This window comes from Rattus norvegicus, chromosome 8, assembly GCF_021556685.1.
Source record: "Rattus norvegicus strain SHRSP/BbbUtx chromosome 8, alternate assembly SHRSP_T2T, whole genome shotgun sequence".
Lineage (NCBI taxonomy): Eukaryota > Metazoa > Chordata > Mammalia > Rodentia > Muridae > Rattus > Rattus norvegicus.
Window position 1 is genome coordinate 27,610,500 of NC_141541.1, and position 13,611 is coordinate 27,624,110.

The 13,611-nt window shown below is 44.7% G+C and overlaps 1 protein-coding gene across 34 annotated transcripts in view; it reads left to right on the forward strand.

Annotated features, from left to right (window-relative positions):
* The window catches only part of Bbs9 (Bardet-Biedl syndrome 9), a 423,050-nt gene that overhangs the window by 347,607 nt on the left and 61,832 nt on the right, over positions 1-13,611 (forward strand). The window lies entirely within an intron of this gene.

Genomic DNA, 13,611 nt, shown 5'->3' on the forward strand with positions numbered 1-13,611 from the left:
GGGATATTTCCCTTCCTTCCTTCCTTCCTTCCTTCCTTCCTTCCTTCCTTCCTTTTGTTACTTTCCAGTAGCAAATAAATGCTAGTATTTCAGACTAGCACAAGTACTTTTTTAAAGGTACTAAAACATATATACATATATATATATGTATATGTATACATATATGTATATGTATGATGTACTTTGTGGAGATGATTTGACTACTGTGAAAATTTTTGAAAACCTATTTTTGTCTCTAAGAGGTCTTAAGCATATCACTGATGGATTTAATAATTAAAATTTTCCCATCCTCTTTCTGTAATGATAGTATAATGTAGTCCAAAATAGTATTTTATCTCTGTGTATAGTAGAGCTCTTGTGTGTGTGCTTGCTGTATATCTAACCCAGACCAGCAGGAATGCTAAGTGTAGTCTCTACCACTGGGCTGTACTCCTGTGCTCCCAATAATTTTAAATTATAAAAGAAATAGTTTTCAGGCTAGGAGTAGAAGACATTTGAGAGCATGAAATCTTAGAGGGAGCAGGGTTGAAATTCTACCCCATCTATTTTGAAGTTCTGTAAAACATACTGTGTCTACTGCTGTCAGTGAGGGTTGTATTAGAGGTTGTGACATTAAGCATCTCTTTCCTGTGACACCTCACAGAAGCCAAAAGACTGGGTCAATGGGATAATCTTTTATCAAATCATTTAACCATCTAATGAATTGTTGCTGAAGTCTTACTGGTTTTTAAGCACTATTTGGGCTATGACATAACCTTTGAGACAAAACAGATTTAGGCGTCATTTTGGTGGTTTTAATCAAATTCCATAAGGAAATATTCCAATATCGAACTCTCCAATACAGTAGCCACTACCACACGAAATACAGGAAAGCTGATGTGAAATGAATTGATTTCATTTTCTGTCTTTCCCTTGCTAGTAGCTACGCGTGATGAGTGCTAGCTGCATTAGACAGTGCAGACAGAAATTTCGGGCATTCCAGAAAGTCTGTTGCATAGCTGTATTCATTGGGTTCGCCACAGCACATATTAGTAAACTAATGAAATCTGAGCAAGAGACTGATGTGAGAATCCTCCTGATGTCTGATTTAACGTCCCTTATTTGTGGTGCCCAGGTATCTGTGTAGTCAAATGCCAACACCAGGTACTTGTAGAAATACCAGTTACTTCTACAGACCCATGCCCTGGGAGCTTGGCTGCGACACTACTGAGAGGTGGTAGAGCCCTGAGGAGGTGGAACCTAATGGAAGGAAGGGTACCACTGAAGGTAGCGGAAAGGGATACTGGGAGCCCAGCCCTTTCCACCATCTTCCACCTTCTCCTTCTCCTGAGGTGAACTGCTCCGCCCTGTGCTACCATTCTGATACTATTTATGTCGTGCCAAAGACCTAAAGGCAACATGGCCAAGTGACCATGGTTGATAGCCCTGCAGCCATGAGTCCAAATAAACCATCCATCCTTATAAGTTAGGCAGGACCTCAGGTGTTTCCTCACAGCAACCAAAAGCAAAATGTTGTATCCTTTGTATGCCCTTGGCTAATACTGTGGTCATTATGAAATCTTTCCTGTCAATATGAACAAGAATTTCCTTTGAATTCTTTTGATTACAGTCTTCTGGATACTTGCTTTATTTTGGATTGGACGTGGATGAATTCTTTTTGCCCTTCCTGATCGCAGTTCAGATCTGCTTCTCAGTGTTTAGTAAACAGCTCAGATGACTGGATCTATCATCCAGCTGATGGCGATGGCGAGAGAGCAAGGAGGAGGGGGAGGAGGGGAAGGAGGAGGGGAAGGAGGAGGAGGGGGAGGAGGGGGAGGGGGAGAAGAGGTGAAGGAGGAGGGGAAGGAGGAGGAGGGGGAGGGGGGAGGGGGAGAAGAGGTGAAGGAGGAGGGGAGGGGGAGGGGGAGGACTGAGGTTTCCCAGTGAGCCTTCTCTTCTGAGGCCTGTGTGTTCTGGGGGAGTCTGGAAGGAAAAGAGCAACAGTGTGCTGGTGTGGGGACCTGGCTTCCTAGACACCACTCAGCATAGCGTTTGTCTTGATATTTCCTTTCCTTTGATTGCATTCAGTATCCTTGGCAGTGTTTTCTACCATTTGAAAAAGAAACATTTTATTGTATTCCCAAGGACCTAATAGTTAACTTTCCCTGGTACTAACTTTTAAAACTCCCTGAGAAAGTTGGGATGGAAATTCACATCTTTGTAAGAGGGAGACTTGAACCTTCAGTCTGATTGATTGATGGTTCCTTTTACAAACGGATACAGAAAGGAAACTTATTTTTAACATGTTGAACATGGTTCATGTGAGAAAACAGATGTTTGTAATAGGAAGTCCTGTTGTATGGAGGGACTTATCGAGGCTCACTTATAAGGCTTAAAGGCGCCTATGCCGCAGGTCAGATCTGAAGTCAGGACCATTGTGCCTGCCGTCTGGACTGAGGATGACTAATCACCACCATTACTAATGAGCCTGCTCAGAAGAGAACCAGGAGGAAGTCTGGTGTCACTATTAAGTCTGCCTTTGTGACGGCTCAAGTATCATCACAATTACAACTGTCCATGGGAATGCGGTCCAGAAAGTAAATATTTTGGTGTTTCCCATGGTCTTAGCCAGCGAGATAAACATGTGGAATTAGTTCATATTCATAACGGCCATATCCTCGTGTTGTTGCTACTCAGACGCTCTGCTGCTGTTTAATTATGTGATATTCTGCATTACTGGAGTTGAATACAATACACAGCCCAGAGCTTTTCTTAGCAATTCCTTTCTGGAAAGCTCCTTGTCCTGGCCATTCCTTTTCTGCTTGACTGAAGCAGCCTTTCTGCCCATTTCTGTAGCGATTACCCTTCCTGTCTCTGAAACCCCGCACTCCAGTCCTCCCGTTTCACATCTGGTTGTGTGCTTGCCCTCTGTGGAGTTCGAATACCAGTGCTGGGCCGTCAGGGCCTTGTGTCACCTGGCTCCCCCATTTCTCATTTATAAACTCCCTTTCTGTGCCTCCTCGGCACCCACCCCACCCCCCATCCATCGACAGAAGCTGAGTTGAGTCTCATCAAAGCAGAGCCACTGGCGTTTTCTTCCTGTGGATAGCACATGTTGTTTGTCAGTCCATCTGCCTGCTGTAGGCAGGTCAGTCTGCATTCCCCCTCTTTCTGGCCTGTATCCTCTTGTGAACTCCAGCAGGACATGGCACTGTTTTCTTTCACCATATTCCAACATTGTCATATGCTTGCTCACATACCAGTAAATTCAAGAACAGATCCTTTTGCATCCGCAAAGAGTAGAAGCACAGAGTTCATCATCATTTAGAGGATGAAGCTCCTTCCACGTTTTATTATAATCTCTCAAATAACTACAGATATTCTTCCACAACTGTACAGTTTTTCAAGGATCGCTTTTTACAAGGGAAACATTCTACCTCCTTTTTGTGCTCTTTATAAACTGCACCAAATGTTTTTTTTTCCTTTGTATAAGAGCAAAACCTGTTTATTGATATATGGATATTAAAATACATATAGAATTTTTGGTTTTTTATGAGACAGGGTTTCTCTGTGTGATAGCCCTGGCTGTCCTGGAATTCTCTTAGACTAGGCTGGTGTCAAACTCACAGAGATCCACCTGCCTCTGCTGGACTAAAAGTGTGTGCCACCATGCCCAGCTCATCCAGATATATCATATAGGTACATTACGCTAGACCACTACATGTATAAAGTCATGTGATGAGGCATAGTATCATGGCGGCTTAGTGTCTTAGTTAGGATTTCCATTGCTGTGAACAGATACCACAGTCAAGGCAACTCTCATAAGCACAACATTTAATCGGCACTGGCTTACAGGTTCAGAGGTTCAGTCCATTATCATCAAGGCAGGAAGCATGGCAACCTCCAGGCAGGCCTGGCACTGGGGGAGCTTGAGAGTTCTACTTTTTCTTCTGAAGGCAAACAGGAGAAGACTGACTTCCATGAAGCTACAAGGAGGCTCTCAAAGCCCATCTCCTCAGTGACACACCTCCTCTAACAAGGCTATTCCTCCTAATGGTGCCACTCCCTGGACCAACCAGATTCAAACCACCACATTCCACTCCCTGGCCCCCATAGGCTTGTTCAAACACATGAGTCTGTGGGGGCCATACGTAGCCATAGCATAATGCAAAGTACATTTAATTCAACTTCAAAAGTCCCCATGTAACAATGTTGAAGTGTCAACAGTGTCAAATGTTGAAATCTCAAAGTCTCTGCTGAGACTCACCCAATCGCTTAACTGTGATCCCCTATAAAATCAAAATAAAAAAGCAGATCACGTACCTCCAACACCACAGGATGTACATTACCATTCCAAAACATCGTAGTGAGGAAATACTGGACCAGAGCACGGCCAAAACCCAGCTGGACAAACTGCAGCCTCTGCTTCTCCACGTCTGATGTCAACTCGGTCTTCAGAGCTCCAGCTCCTTTCGTCTTTGTTGACTGCAACATAATTCCTTCTGGCTGGCTCCACCCCCCCCCCCCCCCCCCCCCGTTAGCAGCTTTCCTCAGCATACACAGCTCTGGAATCCCTACCGTCTTGGGGTCTTCAAGGCATCTCCAGTTTCACAGGTTCTTGCTCCAGTGTCTGGGATCCACACATGATCTTCTGGGCTCTTCAAAAGTGCTTGAGTCCCTTCTCCAGCTCTGCGCTCTGTAGCACTCTAGGTCGATCCACACCACTGCTGCTGCTGTTCTTGGCGATCGTCCCACGGTACTGGCACCTCCAATATGCTGGGGTCTCCTACTGCTTCTAGGCTTCACCCCTAGCCTTTCAGAGGCTCCCTTCATTGCTTGGGCTGACAACTGCAACAGAGGCTGTACTTTTCACCAGTGGCCTTCCCTGGCCTCTCACGGTGCCAAGCCTCAGCTATTCTCCATGACCCCTTCATGCCTTCACAGCCAGTACCACCTGGGTGACTCTTACACATTGCCAAGTCCAGCTGCAGCACGAGGTGCAACCCTGGTTATCTCTGGAACACAGCTTCTTTGTGTTCTCGGAAAACACTTCCCAGAAGATCTTTACCTTAGTGATGCTGGTCTCCTCTTAATCCCTGGTAATTTCTTAGCTCCAGCCATTCAGTATCAATTGTCCCAGTAACCTCTTCTGCTCTTAACTCTAGAGCCAGAGCCACATGGCTGAAGCTACTGAGTTTTGCTGCTTGCTGGGGCTGGAACAACATTATCATCAGCTTTCTGGTTTCCAACTCTTTCACTGCCTAAGCTTGGCTGTCCTGGAACTTGCTCTGTACATTGACCTTGAACTCAGAGATCTGCATGCCCGTCTCCTGAATGCTGGGATTAAAGGAGTGTATCACCATGCCTCAATCTTAAGCTTTTATTCACCTAGAACTTACTCTATCCCAAGCCAGCCTTCAACTCAGAGATCTGCTTGCCTCTGTCTCCTGTGATTAAAGGTGTGTACCACTATTCTTGGGCCTACCCTTTTCATGGCTACTATTCCTCAAGACCTGGATCAAGATCTGTGGCCTCCACTTCTGGATTGTAGTTCATTCCAGGTCCAAAGTCTGAACGAAAGCAATAACCAGATAATAATAATGCCTAGATATAGCTATTCCCTGTTCAATGGCAAACACATAAACAATAAGCCTAGGTGGGTGGGACCTCGCCCCAAAGCCACCACTCTCTGCTATGCTTATCTCTGTGAACACAGGGTTCAGCTCCATTTCACTTCCTGGTACCCATTGTACCATATGCTTTATATTTGTCCTTCCTAAGCTTGCGATGCTTGAGCAGAATTCCCTTCCTCACACAGAATGCCCTTCATGAGACTAACCCATAGCACAGTTTCTAAACTGGATTATTTTAAGACCTTCTTTGACAATGCTATTAATTTGACTATTTTCACCTTAGCCTCAGGCAGACTCCTTGGACAAGGCCCAAAGCAGCCACATTCTTTACCAAAATATTACAAGAACTTCTTGGCCACATACTTTTAAGTCTTCTCCTCTGAAACCTCTAGGGCCAGGCTTCCACAGTTCAAACCACCCTCAGCCACAAAGTCTTCCATATTTCTACTAGGATAGCCCATGAAGCCCCACTTAAAGCAACTTACTGCTTTCCAAATCCAAAGTCCCCAAATCCACACTCTTCTAAACAAAAGCACGGCCAGGCCTATACCTCACTCCTGGTACCAACTTCTGTCTTAGTCAGGGTTTCCACTGCTGTGAACAGACACCATGATCAAGGCAACTTTTATAAAGGACGACATTTAATTGGGGCTGGCTTACAGGTTCAGAGGTTCAGTCCATTATCATCAAGGCGGGAAGCAAGGCAGCGTCCAGGCAGGCCTGGTGTAGAAGGAGTTGAGAGTTCTACCTCTTGTTCTGAAGACAAACAGGAGAAGACTAATTTCCAAGCAGCTAGGAGGAGGGTCTCAAAGCTCACTCCCATAGTGCCACACTTCCTCCAACAAAGCCATACCTAGTCCAACAAGGTCAGACCTCCTAATAGTGACACTCCCTGAGCCAAGCATATACAAACCACCACAAAAGGGAATGGGTCAGCATATATGACTATGGCTTCCTAAAGTTACAGGCCAAAGTTCAGTGAGCTGTGTAGACCTTGGTTACCTGTGTGGCGTGTGATAGTTTTATTTAATTTCAAAATAAAAAAAAAATACCACTAAGAAATAAATGTTCTGTATTTAATAGTTGAGGTTACAAACATGACAGCTATCTGTTAAATGCAGTCTGGGATCCTCATGCAGTGACTTATGACATATTTCACATTTCTCAGAGTGTATCCCAGTTGCTAAACTGCTTGACTGTATAGTCAAGAATACACCCACCCACACAAGCTAATAATGGAGAGAAATTGGAGACTTTTTATCTCGCCAAGGACAAATGTGCACAAATGACAGACATTGTGAAGGTTACCTTTCTTCCTGTGCCTTAGCGTAGTTGGCGATAAGTGGTAAAATGGACATAGCTGCTTGTTCCTGACACTGTCTTTCCAGAGGTTACTCCAGGAAAACATAAATCGTAAAGCTAATGCTACATCAGAGATCCAAGTTATGAGCTAAGAGAATGGTAGAGTCCGTTTGGTGTCACAGTGTTTATAATTATGAAATAGTGAAGCAAACTAAGTAGTAATTTTTGAGGAACATAAATGTATTGAATAGAATATGATGTCACACGGGGATTCAAGTGTCTTCTAGAGCAAAATGCTTAATTGGTTCTCAGTCCTCTATCAGACTCCACACACAGGTCTCTTCATCTGTGCACTGGTAAAGCAACCTGCACTTTAAGGACAGTTTGGCCTTGAAGGGAGGGAACTGGGAGCATTCAGATTCCGTCTGACCTCATAAATGAACAGAGCAGAGGAGAAACAAACAGAGCAGAGGATGCTAAGAGTGTGAGCGAGCTTGTGCAGGTGCTGGGAGGGGGTGACCCTGCAGCCCGCAGTCTGCAGAGTGAGGCCTGGCAGGTCCGCAGCACAGGCTCACACACTTGACTGTTACCTGAGAAAGGAGTCAGCTTCTGTTTCCAGTATATCCTTTCTTAGGATTTGTTTTTAAGCTACATACTCTGGACCTAGCTATACCTTATTATAATTCATTAAGCACAATAAATGAATAAAACAATACAGGTACAAGGTTTTCTTCCTCCATAAATTATCTATACATGTATATATGTATCCAAATTATATTTTTAAGCAGAAAATAACCAAACATTATATATTTTTTTGTTTAGTTTCTATCAACTAAACTGCACACAGCCTCTGACTGCTCATCACGATTGCAGGATTTTTATCTTTTATCATTATGTCATTTGGAAGGTGACAACAATAATAAACCAGAAATAAAAAAATGTTCTTTAAAAAGCAAAAACATAATAACACACCCTTAGGAAACCAAATGTGTAAACCATATTTTTAAAAACTGTGATCCAGGCGGAGTATGTGTAGCTGGATGGGAGGCCACATGCTTAGCACATACAACACCCGGCTCAAGCCTAACCATCACTGGGAAACCCTCGCAAAACAAGAGCCAAAGACGTTTGTGGCACCTTTGAAAACTTTGCAAGGGTGTGTGGTTTTCATGAAGACAGCCTTTACACCTCTGGAAATTCCTGAGGACCAGTCGAATGCCCAATGTGAGACCACGTGTGCGGCAAGCATCCCAAAGTGGGGTCATCACTGCTGTCATTCAACAGCAAGATAGAATATGATGTCACACGGGGATTCTGAAGATACTGGGCACTACCGTCCTCACATTCCTCCATGTATTGTTAAGAGGAACAAAAGCCAAGGGACTTCCAGTTAAGCTCTGGTGGTGTGCTTTTTAACAGTTAAGATGTCAAGTAATCGCTCAAAGAGCTCTGTGAGCCTTACTTAGACATATTTTTTTTTTTAAAAAAAATAGCATATCGCTTTCCCAAGTAAGAAGAAATATGTAAGCAACCTGTCCTGGCCCAGGTTTTTCTCTTAAGCCAGTAGCACAGGCCACTGCTCTGCACTACCTGGCATGGCAGCAGGAGGGTGTCATGGCGGGGGTCGGGCGTGCCTGAGACTGTGTTGTCTCAACTGGCTTCTGAGCCTCAGAAGTTCCTTTTCACTGTTACTTTTACTCCTCCCTCAGTTGAATCATGTGTTTCTGAAGGTGAAGAAGCCTCTGTCCAAAGTCAGCAGTTCCTTTTAGACAAATTGATGTTCACCATTCTGGGGACCTGCAGAACTGGAATGAGCCAGATCTCATTTGTTCTAGAGATGGGTGGCCTCGCTGACATCAGTGGTTGCTTGCATATGTAGGAATCTGTGCACCTGTATGGTAGTGACAGGCCTTCTCTGTGGGGACACCTGTGTGGTAGTGACACGCCTTCTCTGTGGGGACCCCTGTGTGGTAGTGACAGGCCTTCTCTGTGGGGACACCTGTGTGGTAGTGACAGGCTTTCTCTGTGGGGACACCTGTGTGGTAGTGACAGGCCTTCTCTGTGGGGACACCTGTGTGGTAGTGACAGGCCTTCTCTGTGGGGACACCTGTGTGGTAGTGACAGGCCTTCTCTGTGGGGACACCTGTGTGGTAGTGACAGGCCTTCTCTGTGGGGACACCTGTGTGGTAGTGACAGGCTTTCTCTGTGGGGACACCTGTGTGGTAGTGACAGGCCTTCTCTGTGGGGACACCTGTGTGGTAGTGACACGCCTTCTCTGTGGGGACACCTGTGTGGTAGTGACAGGCCTTCTCTGTGGGGACACCTGTGTGGTAGTGACACGCCTTCTCTGTGGGGACACCTGTGTGGTAGTGACAGGCCTTCTCTGTGGGGACACCTGTGTGGTAGTGACACGCCTTCTCTGTGGGGACACCTGTGTGGTAGTGACACGCCTTCTCTGTGGGGACACCTGTGTGGTAGTGACAGGCTTTCTCTGTGGGGACACCTGTGTGGTAGTGACAGGCCTTCTCTGTAGGGACACCTGTGTGGTAGTAACAGGCTTTCTCTGTGGGGACACCTGTGTGGTAGTGACAGGCTTTCTCTGTGGGGACACCTGTGTGTTAGTGACATACTTTCTCTGTGGGGACACCTGTGTGGTAGTGACAGGCTTTCTCTGTGGGGACCCTTTGCCTTATGTTTAGGAAGTATTTCCCTTAGCTTTGCAAAAAGAGGAACATGCTTGCTTCACTAAATTTAGGTTCATTTCCATGCTTTTCTGTACATACAGGAATAGTTTTAGTAAATAACAAGACACCATATGCGTCTTAAAGGTTTTTATAAAAATGTTTGTGGTGTGTGTATTTGTTTGTGCACACGTGTTGCACATGTGATGGTCAGAAGAAAGCCCTTTCTATCTTAAATAACTTATTTGAGGATTTTGGTTCTAGAACAAAACTAGAGGACAAAACAAATCCTGCTAAAATACTTTAAATCTACCACTCTCTAAATGTATGTTATTTTCTACATTGTTATAGTTTTAATATTTTTTATTATAAGTGATGCAAGGCACTGATAGAGAAGAACCATATCTGAGTCTCTTTCATTTTTTAACTTCACAGCATTTAATATCATGTACCATTTAATCATAAATGTTCTTTTTAAAAATAAATACAAATGAATCTCAGGACTAAGTAAAAACGACCAACCTGGCAGCCTCTGCTGTGTAAGCAGTGCAATGGCGAGGTGGCAGATGGTGACCAGAGAATTCTGGGAAACTCTCTAAGTCTCCAGTGTGCCCAGTGACCAACCAAGGAGACCTTGCCTTACATAAATGAAAAGCGAAGACTGATGCCCAAAGTTACTCTCTGGCTTCCATGCACACGCCTTGGCAATTATGTACCCCCCACTCTCACACCTGAACACATAGGCCCAAACACGCACGCACGCCACACATAGAGAAATAGGTAAAAATAAATGAGTGTACCGACTATCGCTGAAATGTAAAAGACCATTTAAAGCTATACCACTTCATATTCATTACGATTTTGAAATTTGATTTGTGGTAACTAGCCTTGCTTTCATTTGACTACTATAGAGGAAAACGGCGCGTTAAACTATACTGTAGAAGGGTCGCTTGGTGTTCTATTCTAGATACTTCTCTGGATTTTAATTCCAGTTGAGGATGGTCAAAATAGAAGGCTCTTCCTGCAGCCACTGGCAACCTTGACAGAGAAAGCAGCATGAAGCCATAGTCTAAAATATTAACACTTCTGTGTGGTCTTGGAATGCCAAACTAGGGGGTGAGAGGAAAACAGGAAGGGATCACTTAAATCAGTGGGTTTGTGTTTTGGGATGTTTTTCTCTTGAGTCTGGTTATGCAGCAAGGCTGTGGTCCAGTTCCTCACAAGAAGAAGCAAGAGGTTCAGCTTGTCAGAGTACTACTCTAAGAGGGACCTGAGGGGCCCAAGGTGTGGTTCAGGTAGAGAACTAAGGCACACAGTTCACGCAGAGGGGAGAGCCAAGGACTTGAGGAAAACAAAAAGGGGAGGTCCGATTATTCAGATTTGAGGAGACAATGCTCCTTCAACCCCAACTTTGAAGAAGTTGATTTCCACCATGGTCAAGGGCTACAAAGAAGAATAAGATGCACACTCACGCCCGCCCTCTTCCCTCCCTTTTGTTCACACGTGCTTTTGTCTACTTAGGCAATACACGGGTCAGCCTTGAGGTTAAAGATACAGACGAGAACTAAAGCCCAAGGTAGCTTCACCAAAGCCGCGTCCTGTCTTCTCTTCTAGAAGTTTTAGCAGGAATTCCTCATATCAGTATTGCACCCCACTGTTGAAATGCATGGCAGATTATTAGTCTGAGTAAAGAATAAGAGTCTGTCATCTGCAGGTGGGTGCATGTGTGCTTTCCATGCTGGAAACTAACAGAGGCAGCAGCCGTGCACCAGGGAGGTGCTCGAACAGCTAGTCTTCCAGCTCCTCACTGGAAGTTCCTACTTCCTGAAATGTCTGTTTCATATTTTATTAGGCGGTTATGCTATCTGTTCAACCAAGTATTATCGCTTTCCACCATCTCTTACCTCATAAGGACAATCTTTTATTATTATATTTGAATTTATGCAGCAGCTTAGGCCCTCAAAATATTTTATTAGTGATCTGAGTATTGTCACCATATCTTATTATATTAAAGCACTATCTACACTAAATATCTTTACATTGTCTACTACTCCGGTGTGCGGTGAGACCTGTGAGAGTGGAACCTAAAAATGAAGCAAACTAAATTCATGTAAAGCCAACTTTATTCAGAGCAGGAGACAATTTATACTCGGAGGCACTGGTTAAGAGCCTTCCTAACACCTGGACCCTTCACTACCGCTCCTCGTGTTGTGGTGACCCTAACCGTGACCTTTTTATTGCTGCATCATAATTGCAGTTTTGCTCCTGTTATGAATTGGAGTGCAAATGTCTGATATGCAGGGTAAGTGATACACAACCCCCAAACGGGTCACAACCCGAAGGTTGAGAGCCACTGCCCTGAGGGTTAAGAACAGTCACACGAGTAATGGGTACAGCCACAAATCAAGCCCCACATCGCTGCCTGTTGGTATGGCATAGCAACAGCCAGTTGTAATGGACAACCTAAGGCAAATGCACCCCCTGCACCGGGGAGGGGAAACTGAGGTCACACGACTCTTGTCTTGTTTTATTGGAGTTAAGATACTCAGAATTCTCCTCACAAGACTCCATTCTTGGACCACGTTCCAACAATACGTGACATGGTTTTTTACTTGCCCCACACGTTGGCAGCAGGAAAAGAAATTTGTAGAAGTCATCCTGTGTTGAGTAAATACTGTCGACTTTTGTTTTCTGATAAGCTAATATAGTCTATCTATAAATACAGTGGCTTGCTTAAATGAGCAGTCTAAGTGACACAGAAGATCTTCTTTAATGCTGAAATGTCCACAGAGCATATAGCTGCTAAAGAATTCTGCAGGACTCATTCTTGCACTGCACAGGACGTGGTCAAAGGCCCCAAAAGCAATATAGAAAAATGTCCTCTCTGAGGAGGTTACTGAAGGCAATTTTAGATATTAGTCTACTGTAGATTTTCGCTAGTAGTAGAAAGATGTCTATATAGCAACCAGTGGTTTATTATGTTATAGTGATTTGGTACAAGAAGTGGTTTTAAAGATTTTTCAGGTCCTCTTGAAAGGATTCTCAGGTTCATTTTTCAAATTCCTAATTTTCCTGGTGGCATCTTTTACCTGGAGATAGAAATGGGTCAATGGAATGAAAGTCTTGGTTTATTGTGTATGGCAGTCAGCAGGAAGAGAGAGAGTCTGGACTTTGGTTTAAGAACCGACCGTATGTGCCTGGGAGGAAGACCGTGTCAGTGAGGAGGAGCCTGAGCTGTACAGTCATCGTGCAGCCAGAGCCAGCTCAGCTGCCCACAGAGCGGAGCTGACTGGAGGCCAGGGTTGTGGGTTCCCGGGAGACAGGAGGCAAGTGTGATGCCTTGAATGCCTTAGGCCCTCTGTCAGGAGGATCTTGTCAGTCATCCCTAAGATGCTTAGTGGGGGCCTTGATCGGCTCTTCCTGCCCTGCACCCTTTACTGGAACCTGCCTGGGCGGTCCCTTTGGGTTAGTACAGTGCGCTGCTGTCTTCTGTGCTGGTGCTGAGGTCCCCGGGCAGCAGTGATGGTCCTAGAATGGCAGCCTCGACATTTAAGGGTGACACCGCGTTTCCCCCAGTCTTTACTGGTGTAGCTCATGCAATTGCTCTGAAGAAAAGGGGGACGATGCCATTTCTTTGTGCCTTTTGGGTTTTTTATTTATTTTTGTTTTATTATTATTATTATTATTATTATTATTATTATTATTATTATTATTGTTGTTGTTGCCATGTGATACTGAAATAGAACTAGATAAACCCTCACAGTTTCCCAAATCACTCTGGAGACTAGCACTATCAGCTTTTGCCCACAGCCTCAAGACTTCGGCTCAAGCAGCTGAAGTGGCAGTATCTTCTCTCCATCCCAGGTGCCCCTGCCATAGCTAGGGGTTCCCTAAGGCCCAGATCCTCTCCTGCAGAATGTAAGGCAAAGGAAGGGACATTCCTGGTCCTTTGAGCCTCCAGATCATCAAACAGGCCCACACCGCAGATAGACCTTACTGCAGGTTACCCTATTCCT